Genomic DNA, 16,537 nt, shown 5'->3' on the forward strand with positions numbered 1-16,537 from the left:
ATCATGGACAGTGGTGAGAAAGATGATATTCTAGCTTGTGGTATAAGGAGTGTACCATTTCTTGTAGTCACCACTCAGTAATATCCATATAGAACTGAACTATTTGAAAGGATGCAACAGAACGATAGTTTCTAATGATATTAGATATACTTCATGACATAGACTACAGTTTAGTGACTATGTGGGAAAATGGTCATCTGAGTAACATATGTGATTTTAGAGCACAGGTGCAAATGCAGAAGCTATGGTAACACAGGCATAAGAGGAATGTTGAGTGCAAAAGAAGACCCTCATAAGAATTTAATTTGAGTCTTCTGGTAACTCATAACTGAAAGCTGCCTTCTTGAACATTTAGCTGTGCAATTCTAAACATAGCTACAACCTTCTAAGTCCTTTGACTTCATTGGACTTCAATTTCAGAGCAACTCTGAATAGGATTGCACTGTGAAAACTACTTTCCTCCAATGATCTCTGTTCATTTGAAATTACATGAGCAGTGTTATGGTAGGAAGGGGAAATGGTTTCTTTCCTTGCAGGGAAATTCCATTAAATCAAGGGTTCCTTGGAAAACATGCTGGTAATTTGCCGCCACCCCTCAGGTCTTCCTGAGAACATCTAAACTGACCCTTTCAGGTCAGTGACAGTGTAGAAACCCTAGAAAATACCTTATAGCCAACCTGGTAGCACCAATGCAGTCTAGTACATGAAGAAGTGATTGAGTGGAATAGCTCAGAGAAATAAATTCTCTGGGGGTTCTCTCTCAGGGAGCAGGGATGGTGAGGCTGCTGCTGAAAGAGCGATCCCTCATCCAAAAGGGGTGAGTCAGTCTGAGACTAAGTGCCTAGAGAAGGCTAGGATAGTATAGTCAGATGTGTTAGGATTTATTATTTTGTTTTTTACCCACCTTTACTCTGCACATTTTTCCTACAAGTTTTTGAATTACAGTTGGGTCCTCACGCCTCATTTGATTATGTATAAAGGGGAAACCTACTGGAAAAGTACTGTATAGAGGGGTAGGGTGGGTGCTCTGGGCCCTGCCAAGAAGACCTATACCAGAGTGGTTGGTAGGCTGGGCAGACGCCCTGGTTTGGTGGGGGTTGCCTGATTTGGAGGGGCTCCTTCCTGCCAGCCAACCAGCTGGCAGGGGGAAGCCTCCCCCCAAGAGCAACCATCCGCCTCCTCCCCACCTCTTCCTAACAGTGTGTAAAGACATCTGCTGGGGAGCGGTGGGGGCTGCACACCTGCAGTCTGAGCCCCAAATTGAGGGCTTGGTATGAAGGTTTGCACAGCCTCCCCCCCTTCCAAGCAGAGTTTAAAAAGACCCTTTAAATGTTTCTGGGGAATGGTGGGGGCCTCCGCTCTCCAATGTGATGGTGTCACTTCTTCACCACCTCCAGTAACACACATACAGTCCCCCTACTGGGGACTTTGAGGGGACTTGGAAATCCTAGTGGTGGCAGCCATTAGAGAACCTTTCTAGCCACTGCCCGCAACATGGTGGCAGCTGTGAGTTCTGGACCCCAGTGAGAGGCAGAGTGCTATTTGGGCTTGTATCACCTTCCCAATATTCAGGAGGAAAATTCTTTTTACCTTTGGTTTGAGGAAGCCACGCAAGAACTTAGTAAAGGCACTGGTAAAATTTTGTTATTTTCTAGCTGTCAGGTTGACGGGATAGTGAGTTTAGAGATAGACAGTGTATGTACCTCTGATCTGTGAAAGAAAAATCCTAGGACACTTCCATTCCTAAGAGTGGGACCCAGAAGTCAACTACAGGCACACTGTTGGTTGAAGCAACCATGTCTCAAGTGATGACACCACTGAGTGAAGAGGCCTATGTCTCCAACTGCAACTTAAGCAGGCAGACCTTAAGAAGGCCAGACTCAAGGGTGAGTTAGAGAGAGCCCCGCTGCAGAGAGATGAGAAAGAAACTATGGCTAGGATGGAGCTGGAAAGAGAGAAAATGGAGATGGAAAGACAAAAAATAAAGCTGGCACACGAGTTTGAGCTTGCAAGGACTGAAAAGAGGCCACTTCCTTCAGATGCTACTGTGCAGGAGTAATAGCCAAAATACCCTTTATACAATTTAGGAGCAGGGGTCATTTCGTAGAAAAAGAGCTAGGGGGACTCATTAGCATAACTCATTAGCATATGCCACACCCCCTGACATCACCGGAAGTGTGTCCTCCCCACAGCCGGCGGCGACCTCCAGCGGGCACCAGCAGGGAGCTCCAGGCCCCGCCCTCCCACACCTCACCCGGGGGGATGGCGTCCCCCCGAGTCCCCCCCCAAATGACCCCTGCATATATGTCTTCCAAATAAATAATCACATGGCCTCCAGCATCGACTACAAGGTCCCCCTAGATTCGTATATGGAGAAGCTGAGACCTCAGCTGAGTGGAATTCTGGCCTCTGTATCCAGCCAGATGGAAGGTGAAGAGAGGACAGACTACAAGCTGTTTAAACAGAGAGTGTGTGAGAGAGTGGGGTTTTCCAAAGAAGGAGCCTGCAAAAGATTCAAGGAAGTAAAGCACGAAAATAAAGAGTCCTACCCACAGTTAATGTATTGACTGGGGAAGGCTTATGATCTATGGACTGAAGTAGCTGCAGTGAAGACACTAGCTGATGTAAAGGCTCTAATGTGCACTAATTGGTTCTTGACTCTCATTCCTGAGCACATTAGGCACCCTCTTATAGACAAGAGCCCTTCTACCCTTCAAAAAGTTGGACAGTGGGTAAAGTGTCTGGCTGAGGCATACGGAGGGCACAGACTCAACACTTATTGTGATTGGAGGCTGGGGGAAACCCCAAAACTCCCACCATGGTCTAGGAAGCAGCCAGAAGTGAAGGAGGACTGCCCCGGCAACAGTGTCCTGATTTGCCAAGTGCTAGTGTACAGTTGCCAACAGGAGATCCGAAGGCACCCCAGTGTTATGCCTGCAATGAGTTGGGACACATTGAAAGTAATTGTCCTAAGTCAAGCACTAGCTCATACCACATGACTCCGGTGGGCCCCCACTCCACTCCTCCTAAGTTCGACCTGGAATGTATCCTATGGCGCCACTGTAAGGAAGTCACTGTGGATGGGTATGGTGTTGCAGCCTGGCAAGACACCGGTTTTCTGTTGACCTTCCCGTTGATGGTAGGAAGGACAAGACGGAGGTAATGGTTGGCACTGTATGGAAAGAGAGGCAGGCAGGCTGTTAAAAGGAACAACTGCGTCAGAACACTTCCCCAAAATGGCATGTGAAGAGAAGAGAGAAGCTGAGGTTACAAGAGGAGGAGGATCTTCACAGGGCCAGGATCCTGAGGAATCAGAACAGTTAAGGAAACTGTTTATTGGTGACCTAAGCTCTGAAACTACCAATGATAGTCTAAGGGAGCACTCTGAAGCATGGGGCACACACACTGACTAAATAGTAATAAGAAATCCACATACTAAATATTCCTGTGGGTTTGGTTTTGTGACCTATTCCTGCGTGGAGGAGGTAAATGCTGCAATGGCCACTCGACCACATAAGGTGGATGGACGTGTGGTGAAACCAAAGATAGCAGTTTCCAGAGAAGATTCTGTGAAACCCGGTGCCCACTTAACACTGTAGAAAATATTTGTAGGGGAAATTAAAGAAGACATAGAAGACTATAATTTAACAAAATATTTTGGAAAGTATGGCAAGATCAAAACTAGAAGTACTGGAAGACAGGCAGAGTGGAAGGAAAAGAGGGTTTACTTTTGTGATGCTTGATGATCATGACACAGTTGACAAAATTGTTGTTCAGAAGTACCACACTATAAATGGACATAACTATGAAGTGGGGAAAAAGCCCTCTTGAAGCAAGAAATGAAAGTTGCTAGTGAGAAATCGTGGAAGCTTTGGTGGCAAAGGAGACCAGGGTGGTGGAGGGGACTCCAAACAGCCAAACTTAGTAGAGCTTGTGATGATTAGCCACCTTACTGTATATGTTCTCTATATGATGTTTCATTACTGTAGTGTTTAATTATGTTCACCATGTCAGCCTACAGTAGTTAACCCAAGTTCTTTGGAAATGGTTTGTAAAGTTTTGTGTACTGGATTCCAGGTATTGTTACTAAGATGTGACTTCATTGCCAGTGGTATATAGACCTCATTGATGGGGATCTAGATAGCCAGACCCCATGATTCGGTCTAGCAGTGGGTGTCATGATCCTGGGCCTATAGTGGTATGGTCTACAGGCTCTAGGGAAGCCTAGTGGCTCCAGGGGAGCTTGTATTGGAGTAGCTATCAGGGCCTACATTTCCCAGGTATCCTCTGGACTCTGTGATTGGGTAACAGGGGATTTTGGAGGGGAAACTACACCAGCAGGGGAGCAGAGGGTGGTGCCTGGGAAGAAGAGATAAAAGGCCTTGCCCAGAATGGGGAGGGGGTTCTCTCTTAGGGAGCAGGGCTGGGAAGGCTGCTGCAGAAAGAGGGATCCTTCATCCAAAAGGGGTGAGTCAGTCTGAGATTAGGTACCTAGGGAAGGCTAGGACAGTATAGTCAGATGCGTTAGGATTTATTATTTTGCTTGTTTATCCACCTTTACTGTGCTCATTTTTCCTGTTTTTGAACTACAGTTGTTATTAACTCTCTTTAATTAAACCAGTTTATTTCTCCGCCTGGGTCCTCATGCCTCATTTGGTTACATATAAAGGGGAAACCTACTGGAAAAGTACTGTATAGAGGGGTAGGGTGGGTGCTCTGGGCCCTCCCAAGGAGACCCATACCAGAGTGGTGGCAGCCATTAGAGAACCTTTCTAGTCGCTGCCCATGACAGTCACAATTAGTATTTTCCAGCCTGGTTGTGGGTTATCCTTCCCATAGGTCATTTGAATTGTCCTGTATCTTTGCTATGTAAAGTAAGAGAAGATACCAATTATATTGAAATAAGAAAAAAATGAAATTGTCTGCTGCAAACTTGGGGTCAAAGTCGCTGAGCATGCAGCAATATGATCTGAATGTAGAATTACCAACTTCAGCAAAATTACCAGTGCTTTTTAGCTCATGGAATATAACATGATATAAGATGAATGTCAATAGTATGACAATGAATGCCTTGGGAAATAGAGTAAGACCACAAAGATTTTATTCTCCTACAGCACTATTTTTCATGGCTCTTCTTGAGAGTCAGTTTCCATCTACTGTCTCAGGTCCTTATCTCTTAGACCAGTCTTAGTACTATTGTCCTTTTCTGTTCTGTTTATTCTTTGTTGCACATGAACCATCCCTTATGATCTTTCCTGAATTTTGACCATAGTGACCCCATTACTTAAAATGACGTCTATTAGAATAAGAAATTAAATAAAATAATCCCTCCCTTTGAACCATATTTATATGAGAAGAACAGCTTTGTCCAGTCATGACAAGGCTTTATATGCACAAAACAGCAATAGCATATCAAATGCAACCAACTTGAACCTCATGGCCAGATTAATTTTACATGCAACAAAGGAACAATTGCTAGCAATGTGACAAAACTATTGGGAAATTTTATTTTGCTCTTTTCTAAGACTGATAATAGTCTCAGTAATTTGTCAGCTACGCTTCTCTGCTGTTTTTGTTCTCCCCCTGGCACCCCCACCTGCTTTGGGCCATTTTCAACATCACCTTGTCAGATTTAATTCCAGATTATCCCACTGCTGATGATGCATCTTTCACTTTCAGGCAAAAGTCACTCCTGTGATGAAAATCACAGCATCAGATATGCACATATTAGTAGCTATATTAAGGTAGGTTCTGATGATGTTATTTTTTCAGCATAGAACCAAAGAGCATGGGTGCAACTCCGCTGTGTTACAGGAGTCACTTCCAGAAGTGGTCCGTGGAGAACAGCATTGTAGTGCGGGTGGTGGCTCCCACGGTAACAGCCACCAAGCCCCATAGCAAGCATTTTGTAACAGAATACAGAACCAACCAACCTCATCTACCACGAGCTGCATATTTTTGGTTTATCAGTTGGAAAGGGGAAATGCAAGAGAGGATTCAGGTTCGCAGCCCTTAATGCATAAAGAACTAGCAGGACAATTTAGCTTCCAAACATCTTGCCAACAACAATAGTCAACAAGGCAGATAAAACCACCTGTCCTGAAAAATCCCGCTAAAAGCAGGAGACTTTCACTTTGAGAACAGACAGATTAGATCCAGTAGGATAAACATGGCTGCACTTGCAATTACTGTACAAACAATGGATTTCAACCATCCTCTTCTTCCTGCAACTGCACAGTTGCTATCATCCTGACATCATACATCTCCCTTCAGCTTCAAGCAGCTACTCAGTGTAGTTTCTAACATAAGACATTCATACCAGGGGGCCTCTTGGTGCCAGTTGTGATTTTCATAAAGGACCATCTGCACCACACCTTCCATGCAAAATATAGGAGCCCATACAGACAAAAGGTCCACGACTATCATTTGCATAGGAAAGCCCAGTCTGTTTAATGTATTTCAACACAACTAGTTTAAAAAATGATGGAGGAAGAGGAGCCATTCATCTGCAGCTGCTCCTCCCTGAGCTGACAGGAAGATGAGAGCTAATTAAAAGTGACAGAAATGATGTCCCATTCATGCTTGATAAAAGCAAAACCAACAGGTATTCTTTAGGCAGGCATCCATGATAAGAGGACCAGACGCCACCAAGAATTTGTGCCTGCCAAATAAAAACCAGTATAAAAACAGGTGACATGCCTTGCAGGATGTCTCCCCCTTGAACAGACAAAGAAATTCTGCTGTTCCATGGTCTGAACTGCTCTTTTGAAAAAGGTACTGTGTGACATTCAGGCCAGAACTGAGAAGGCAGGCAAATCATTCATCTGATGAGGGCCCAGCAAAGTGTGCACATCGCCAGTACATGGACCTGCACTGTATTATCCACGCAGGACATGAGTTCTTTTTCTGTAGAAATGCATAATAATACATATGGAGTGAACATTTTTTTAAAAAACCTATTTGAGCTTCAAACTTTGCTTCCAACTCTCAAAATTCAGCTTCTTCCCCATAGTCTCTCTGATTCCTAGCTATTTGGAACATACCTGTAGACAGGGGTCATTTGGGGGGGGGATGCCATCCCCCCGGGTGAGGTGCGGGAGGGCGGGACCTGGAGCTCCCTGCTGGTGCCCGCTGGAGGTCGCCGCCGGCTGTGGGGAGGACACACTTCCGGTGATGTCAGGGGGTGTGGCATATGCTAATGAGTTATGCTAATGAGTCCCCCTAGCTCTTTTTCTACGAAATGACCCCTGCCTGTAGACTTCATGTCATTTTCAATCTTGCCGGAACCGGGTTGAGTTCCATCACTAAGAAAAGCGGCCTGATGAAACCCTAAGAAATGGCATAGCAACCTAGGCGTGCCATCACCGCTCCTTTGGTTCGTGCTACAGCTAGTTTTGAGCTCATGCCATCTACTACATGTTTTCTTTTGGAAACTCTTCTCTGCACCATGAGCCGGTGACCACATAATTCTGAAGAGAGACTTGTACTTTAAAGGAAGAGAGACTTCTACTTTCAAGGACTATTAGGTCACTCCAACTGGTACGGATGTCAGTTATGCATGATGGCAAAACCATTTGTTCTGTGTATCATTTATGGTTGTAAGTAGAACTGTATAAGACAGTATGATTTGTACAGCATGACAGAGTATTCTGGTTATTTGTTTGCAGTGCTGGATTCCACAGTAAGTCTATGAAATGTGCTGAGATAGGTACCTTTCACAAGGACCCCCAGTTAGGCTGTGCTAGGCTCAGAGATGGAAAAGCAGCTAGGTTATGATGCAAGGAAGGTTCTGGTGTTTATCAAGATCTTTTCTTCTTTGCAGCAGAAATTACTGCAATTAAAATAAGATTAAATTAACCTTTTTAAAGAGTTTGTATGGGATTGTTTTAGTATAACAGGCACACAAACACACACAGAAATGTATCACATCAGTTTCTACTAGAAAGAGCTTTGTTACATTCTTCCTGCACAGACATTTTTTTACAGGAAAAAAATACACAATTTACATCTATATGTTGTCGAAGGCTTTCGTGGCTGGAGTTCATTAGTTGTTGTAGATTTTCCAGGCTGTATGGTCAAGGCCACAGCCATACAGCCTGGAAAATCTACAACAACTGACTTACATCTAGATTGTCATTTACAGCATAACAAGTGTAGCTAGTGGCTGCAGAGTTACTTTTCAGCACAGGAAAACTGTATGTACTTAGACTTATGTGCATGATGGTCATATGTGGCAATTCACATATTGATTTATGTTGTTTTCCATGTAAGGAAAAAACACCTTGCAATATAGGATGGTGACTTTCTCTTCTAGCTACGCTCTGAACTATCTTTGGTCTAGCTGAATGCAGAACATTAAAATCAACAAGAAGCTCATCTCTTCAAAAGAGGATGATCTAATAGAAAAATGGTATTATTTACTTGGCATCTGAGTATCACAAAAAATGTGTACTTCAGAATGCATGCTTCAGATGCCCATACAGTGGGAATCACAGACTGCCTAAGGCAAAGCAGGCCCTATTGGCTCAAATATGTTTCTTGTATGAGCAAAGAAAGACTGGCAACTGGTCAGCCAATCGTTTTTATACAAAAAACTATCCACAAATACTTGATGGACCTATTGGGATGGAAAGATGGCTCAATGGACTAACTGATACCACACTGCTTAAACACTAAAGTCTAAAATGCCTGCGCCTCACAGGTATCTTTCTTTTTCACGAGCCTCCTATCAATATCTTTCTCTAAGGCACAACCACTTCTACTTCAGGATTATTTATTCTTATTTTTAAACAAACAAACAGAAATAGCAATGGCTCAGAATACATCTGTACAGCAGCTTCCATTTGAACAATGGCAAACTTCAGTAGATACTTCCTAAAGGCAAGTCAGGAAGGTGCTTTTTTAGATTATTTTATCCATTTTATCCATTCTCCACCACAAGAAGGATAATTAAGTCATGTGGAAATGCTCCAGAGCAGAAAGATATCTGTTCTGCTTTCCAGAATGAAGCGGTCTCTGCACCGGGTAGAAGCACGCTGAGCTGGAGCTAAGCTGCTCTACGCTGATAACATTCACATGATTACACAACTGAGAGGTATAGGTGATTTCAGGAGAGGGCTCTTTGCTCCTTCTTCATTTAATCCTTCCCTCAGATAAGGTACTCAAGCAAACTACCTACATGTTTTATGCAAACGCGTATAACTAAGCCCTGCCATTTAAAAAAAAATGAAAAACTTTCAACAGGAAGATGCAGAGTAATCAAGCTGGGGAAGAGAAGGTGCATGTCACCTCCCACTGCTTTCTGTCTCTCTTGCACTATGGCTGCAGGCAGCTTTTCCCCAATGTCCTTCACAAGAACAAGGAAAACAAAGAGTGTGCTAAAATATTTCAAGGTGGGTGCAAAAGACACTCTTATATAAAATGAGCATAGCCACCATGACAGTATGCCATAGGGTAGATACAAAAACCACATACACATTTGGCTGTCTATATCCACTCTCAATAAGAACAAAATGAATATTAACACCAAATACAGGCTTGTTAAACTAATCCACCTTTTGTAAATAGCTTACAGAATCGTCCGGGGGGTGGGTGGGGAGAACAACAATTCAACATACTCTGCACCAGATTTTGCACTTTGCTAGAATCCCCAGTTTTCTATAGTGCAAACTTTTTCCCCCTCTGGAGATACCTAATGATTACTTCTAGTTTCCTCTCATCATTCATCAGTCAAAATAACAATACTCCCACTGAGTGAAGTAAGGGCAAGAGAGGTCAGAGTCAGGATGCAATCTTGATGGCAGTTTGATCCCTATTAGGTCACCTGTCTGACCTTTTCATCATGATGCCAGCAAGTCGGATTCTCTGGTTCACTCCCACTCACGCCCTTGCATGCACCACAAAAACCATGTGCTTTAACTGACATACATGGCACCAGTTCAGTTGAAACTCCTTATAGACCTAATTGCCCCAATAAAAATCTCAAAAGGATTAGAAATATGTAGAATGTTGCAAAACATTAGTGTTTTCAAATAGTCTGCACCGGGGATTGGATCTTAAGATGCCTTTCCATTCAAGGCAGGCACTTGTGGAGTACAAGGATGGCAATTTTTTGCCACTTCCTCCTTCACTGTAGCTTCCCCATTCATCTGTTCATAGAATTCGTTATCCCATTGGAAGTAACTGGTTGTCAAACAATGGTGGAATAAGGCTGTTATGTCCTCCAGAAAAATCTGATTAACAAGTGCGAGTGTATCATGGAAAAAAGAAATGCCACATCAAAACTGATGAGTATGTCCTGTGGGATGAATTTCAGAGGACTGATTTTTTTTTTAATGAAATGTGTTGAATCTTTGATGAATGTTGTGGTTTTTCCAATTGGCCAGATATTTAGCTAATTCATATGTAGGGGAACCAATGGCAGTCATGATGGGTCAGAGTGGGACTGAGACCTTAAGAATTTTAGGGAGCCCATATAGTCATGGTGGCTGTCTTGCATAGTTTTTTGTGTGTTTCAGGATGAAGTGAGGAATTCTTGATCAGCTAGCTCATTTGCCTGGTGATTTTGCAGGTTGGATCTCGTTTTACTTTTTTGTATGTGGAAGGGTCCAGAAGTTCTCTAATCTTATTTTTGTATTCTTCTGTTTTCATAATCAGTGTGGCATTGCCTTTGTCAGCTGGCAGAATAATGATGTCTGGATCCGCACTGAGGGCCTTGATGGCGTTTCTCTCCTTACATGTTATATTGCTGGTAGGAAGCTTTGCTTTTCGTAGAATCCTTGCTGTCTCCCCTCTTATCTTTTCAGCTTTCTCTTCAGGTAGATGACAAATGGCAGCTTCTACATTTGCGATGATGTCTTCCACAGGAATTTCTGTGGGGGCGGCTGCAATCTTTTAATGTCTGAATTAGTAAACAGGACCCATTGTTATTAATGTTTGCCCTAGGATTTTGTTTGCATGTGTATGAAGAAATCAGGACTGCTTTACCCATTATGTATTTAGAAGTGGGAACCTACAAGGACTTCCAGGAGGTATCTCATTTTCCTCTCCTCCACTATTTCCTCTTTCACTTTCTTGAAAGTTCCCATAGCCTCTCCCGTTTCCATGATTCCTTCTAGCTTTCCTGCCACCAACCAACCTACCTATATCTGACCCCATCTTCAAGTTTCCCCCGGCACCTCTCCTTGGAAAAATTTGGCCCATGTTGTGTTGTGCCAGTTGCCAGGCCAGGCTCAGTTGCATAGTGAGGAACCTGCAAGACTTGTGGAAAGTCACCTCACTTTCTGCTGTATCCCCCTCCCCACACTATTTCCACTTTCTTCCTGGCAGCCCCCATATCCCCCCCCATATTCTCTCCCTTTTCTCTGCCTCATTCTCTTCTTCTCTACCATTCACCAGCCGACCTTTTATCTGCCTGCCATCTTCAACTTTCACTTTATTTATTTCATTTATACCCCCCTTTCTCCACAGTAGGGACCAAAGCAGTTTACAGTATTCTCCTCTCCTCTTTTTTTCTCCACACAACAACTCTGTGAGGTAGGTTAGATTGAAAGTATGTGACCGGCCCCAAATCACCCAATGAGCTTCCACAGCAAGGTGGGAATTTGAACCTGGGTCTCCCAGACCCACCACACAGGCTTTCATAGTGTGGCTGCTTCTCAAGAGTGGGAAACAGCCAGGCCTAGGTCAGTCATGCAAGTCAGGTGGTATCAAGTCATACAGATCATGTTTGGTATCCACAAATTTTATAGAACAAGAGAAGGCTGGTTGGTGCCCCCACTTTTGGAAATGTACAGAACAAAGGTACTTTCCCAGTTACTATATGGAGCTCCAATCTGGGGATTTGGAAATTTGCACGCAGCTGAAGTTATTCAAAATAAATTCACCCACATGTCCCAAATTCAACAGCATCAGCTATAGTTAGATCTGAATTGTCCTTGCCTCCAATATCAATAACCCTGACTTACCATGGAAGCTTGCTGGGTGACCTAGCCTACTTCAAAGGTTTGTTGTGGCTGTGAGGATAAACAATGGAGGAGAGAGAATGATGTTGTAAGCTGCTTTGTGTCCCCACATCGAAGAAAAGCAGGGTGTAAATATCTAAATAAATAAATAAGTGTTCATTTAGCATTGTGAGCATATCACTCACACACACACACACGAGGGAATCATGGCTGACTGCAACTCAGCTCACCATTTCCAGTATCTCTTTTTCTTCTTGTAGTAATTAAAAAAATATAACAAGTGAGATGGTCCTCAGAAATTACTGTAACAGGTTTGGCATTTCTGAACAGTAAACGTGGACTAGAATATTGAAACAAAAATTCTCCACACAAAAATCAGAAATCACACTACTTCTGAAGTTATAAGGAACATGTTTTCCTTCACTGGTAAATAAGAAATCTGATCCATGTTACCAGAGGAGCTGGGGGCTATCCAGCTATCACATTGATACCCAGCACACTAAGACACAACACAGTCACACCATGCAAGGTAGGCAGGGCTTTGGGAAATGCAGTGGCCTAATTCTTGAATAAAGTCACTCTGCTCTTCCCCTGCAGAACTGATGAGATCATGAGAGATATTCAGATTTAACACTGAAGTGAATACTCTCCCGCTGCACCTGAAATGAGAGTTATGTCCTCTAATGCAGCCATGTGGTAGAATAGTGAATGATGAGCATCTTTATGGAATTTATGTTCAATACTGTTTATAAAAAAAAAAACCTTACAAAGATATTAAGTGGTTCACAGTGCAGCCAGATAGTCTGCCCTCAGAAATCTTTTTTTTTATTATTTTTTTTTAATAAAGGTTTTATTGGCTCCCGTAAAAAGGGGAGGTATTTCGCTTAAAGGAAAAAAAGGGAGGGGTAGACAGTGGGAGAAAGAGAAAGCTGAGTGATATATAAACTGGTAAATTAAACTGTTAGTAATGTCCAATTAATCTTCTTGGGCTTCTTCTGTGTGTTGCCAAACTTCTTTTCTTAGTCCTGTTACATGTATTCTCTGTTAGTATGTTAGTAATGTTCCTTTGAGATTCTGTTAATAAAAAGGGTCTCTTCTGTGCACATTCAGAACCGCTTCTTTGCATGCTGGGTACTTTTACTATCGCTGACGTGGAGGAGCTTCCTCTGTTGTCTTCTCCTTCTGGCTTGTTAGATCCTCCTTCGGGTTGTTGTTAATACGCTCAGTTCATGTACTATAAATCCTCTTCCTTTCATGCCCCGGAGGTCCCCATTTTCGAGAATGGTATCAATTTCATTTTCGCTTTTATATTCGCTCCCAGACTCTCTATGGGTCCTCCTCGCAATTGTTGACTTATAAGCGCTTATCAGGCACTTCTCGCTGTCACAATTCCAACTTATCTTTTTTGCAAAACTCCCGTCGGATTCACAGCCATAAACAGTCCAAACATTCAACAGCCGGCTCTTGCACACAAACAAACGCCCAGACGGAAGTCCCTCCCTCCTTCTCCGCTCGCTTTTGCCCAGCTCCGACATCTTTTCTTTTTTGTTTACTTTTAGAAAGTTCTTAAAATGTGCTCCAGAGAGACAAGCTTCTCGCTTTCAAATACATCAAAGGAAAACATCACTGTCCGCTCAATTCATCCCCCCCCTCCTTTTCTTTTTCGCTTGTATAGATGGAGGATTAACCTCTTCGCCTTTTTCGCTGGGAGGGGGGGGAAACAATTTTCAGTTCTTTTTCTCTGCATTTTGACAACTCACAGTTAAGCCGATCTTTTCTTTTTCTTTTCAATTTTTCCGGATGGTCGCTTTATCACTCGGTGACGTCTGGTGGCTCCGCTAAACCCCGTTCGGGGTCGCTCACGCAGCAAGGTCCATTGGGGCAGGGCATGGCGGGAGCCTCGCTCTCCGACCTCTCGGCCGAAAGAGCAACTCCCCCCTAGTGCGCCCTAAAGCGCCCCGGATCCGAGCTCCTCTCTTCTGAGGGGCTCGTTCGGGTCTCCGCTCGCGCGGATTCCCTCCTCCACCGCGGGCGGGCGAGGCGCCCTCGGGAGCGACCCGAGGAAGCGTCCGCCATGCGCGGGAGCCAGACCGGAAGCCTGCCCTCAGAAATCTTCATTGACAGGAAACTGCCGCATAAGGGCAGTTTCATTCTATCCATAACCTTCACTCCTCCAGTTCCAACACTAACCCTGTTTACAAATTAGAGTGAATGCACATACAGTATATGTGCATTGACTAATTCTCATGTTACATTCAACACATGTATAGCAGACAGAGAAGCTGTTCAAGGTTGTCCGGAGCTTATTGGTCTCAGGGACACCTTGGAACCATTTCTGGCCTGCTGTAACTTACTCGCTGGGCAATTAAAAAAAAAATTCGCAGTTGCCAAGACTTTGACTCTGAAGTTACAGCAGTGGAATTGGTGGAGTTATCCAGTGCACACCCTTGTCCAGTTTTATTGGATGAGTTTCAGTCAGTACAGCTTGAGGAGGTAGACAAGTTGCTTGGGTAGGTTAATGCAACCACCTCTGTACTAGACCCTTGCCCTTCCTGGCACATAAAAACCAGCAAGGGAGGACCGGAGAGGTTATTAATGCCTCCTTGCAAGAGGGACTGGTCCCATTTGGCCTTAAAGAGGCAGTGGAGAGACCACTTCCTAAGAAACCCTCTCTTGATCTGGAAGATCTGAATAACTACATGCCGGTTACAAATACCCCATTTTCTAGGCCAGGTTCTAGAGAGGGTAGTTGCCAACAAACTCCATTCACTCTTGGATGAAACTGATTATCTGGATCCATTTCAGCCAGGGTTCAGGCCTGGTTTTGGCACAGAAGCAGCTTTGGTCACCCTGAGATGACCTATGCTGGAAGCGAGACAGGGGATACTTCTGGACCTCTCGGTGGCTTTCAATACCATCGACCATGGTATCCTGGAGTGGCTGGCTGAGATGGGAATAGAGGGCACTGTGTTGCAGTGGTTCCCTTCCTACTTGGAAGGCCATCTCCAGAAGGTGGGTCTTCTCTGCCCTCTGGCCTTTGAATTATTGGGTCCCACAGGTTCTGTCTTGGTCCCTATGTTCTTTAACATCTACATGAAACTGCTGAGTGATGTCATATGGAATTTTGGTGTGTGTTGCCATCAGTACATTGATGACATGCAGATTTATTTATCCTTTTCCTCTTCAGCAGGTGAGGCTGTGGATGTGCTAAACCAGTGTCTGGCCACAAGAATGGACCGAATGAGCGCTAACAAATTGAAGCTCAATCCAGACAAGACTGAGATACTGTTGGTAGGTGATTCCTCTGACCAGATGGGGAGTGTTCAACCTCTTCTAGATGGGGTTGCACTCCCCCTCAAGGAGTAGGTTCGTAACTTGGGGGTGCTCCTGGATCCATCTTTGTCACTTGAGGCTCGGGTGGCTTCAGTGGCTTGGAGTGCTTTCTATCAGCTTTGGCTGATGGCCCAGTTGCACCCCTATCTGGACATGTATAACCTGGCTTCAGTGACCTATGCTCTGGTAATCTCCAGATTGGATTACTGCAACACATTCTACATGGGATTACTGCAACACACTCTATATGAAAATGGTTCAGAAGTTACAGCTGGTGCAGAATGCGGCAACCAGATTAATAGGTGGGACCTGAAGGTCCGAATGTATAAGACCAATTCTGGCCTGCCCGCATTGGCTTTCTGTATGCTTCTGGTCACAATTCAAGATGCTGGTTTTAACCTATTAAGCCTTACATGGCTTGGGACCACAATACCTGTCGGAGCCCCTCACCCAGTCTCAATCTACCTGGACACTGTGCTCAGCCTCTGGGGCTTTCCTCTGGGTGCCAACTCCTTAAGGGGCTTAGAGGGTGGTAACTGGGGAGAGGGCCTTTTTGGTGATAGCCCCTGTCTTTGGAACAACCGCCCAACTGGGGCCCGCTTGGCGCCAGATTTGTCATCCTTCAGGCACCAAGTCAACACAACCTTCTTCACAGAGGCCTTCAAAGGTCTCTTCAGACATTCAGGAGATTGACAGGATTAGTGAGTGGTGTTGTTAAGTTCTTGCTGTTTTTACTGCTTTCAATGTTTTAATGTTTTATATTATTTTTAATTTATTATACTTTTACTGTTTTTTATTGTTGTAAACCACCCAGAGAACTTCAGCTATGGGCAGTATAGAAATGTAATAAATAATAATAATTTATCAAGAAACTAGTCCCTGGTTTCATTATCAAGGAACTAGTCCCCTGGCTCTTTCTTACAAAGAAACATAAGCATGGACATGGAGGATGTATGTGCATTCACTGTAACATGTGAACATAGTTACTCTTCTCCTCCATTACATGATTCCTCCCCTTCTCCTCACAGGCTTGAATGTTTGGAAATTCCTCTCAGATCACCTATATGATGCCTGCTCTCTTGCTCTCCCCCCCCTCTAAATGTCTCCTCAAAACTCACATTTTCTGTAAAGCCTTTGACATAATCCCTTTGCCTACTGAAACCTTGCAAGTGGAACGAACACACATTCTTCCACTATTTATCCCTGCCTTCATTCCCTCCCTTTCTTGTCTCCTTTATGTC

At 44.0% G+C, this 16,537-nt stretch overlaps 1 pseudogene; it reads left to right on the forward strand.

The window, feature by feature from the left end:
- Window positions 1-3,236: 3,236 nt before the first annotated feature.
- On the forward strand, window positions 3,237-3,944 carry LOC107119074 (annotated as a pseudogene).
- Window positions 3,945-16,537: the final 12,593 nt, after the last annotated feature.

Source organism: Gekko japonicus, unplaced genomic scaffold, assembly GCF_001447785.1.
Source record: "Gekko japonicus isolate JY-2015 unplaced genomic scaffold, Gekko_japonicus_V1.1 scaffold1116, whole genome shotgun sequence".
In the NCBI taxonomy this organism is placed as follows: Eukaryota; Metazoa; Chordata; class Lepidosauria; order Squamata; family Gekkonidae; genus Gekko; species Gekko japonicus.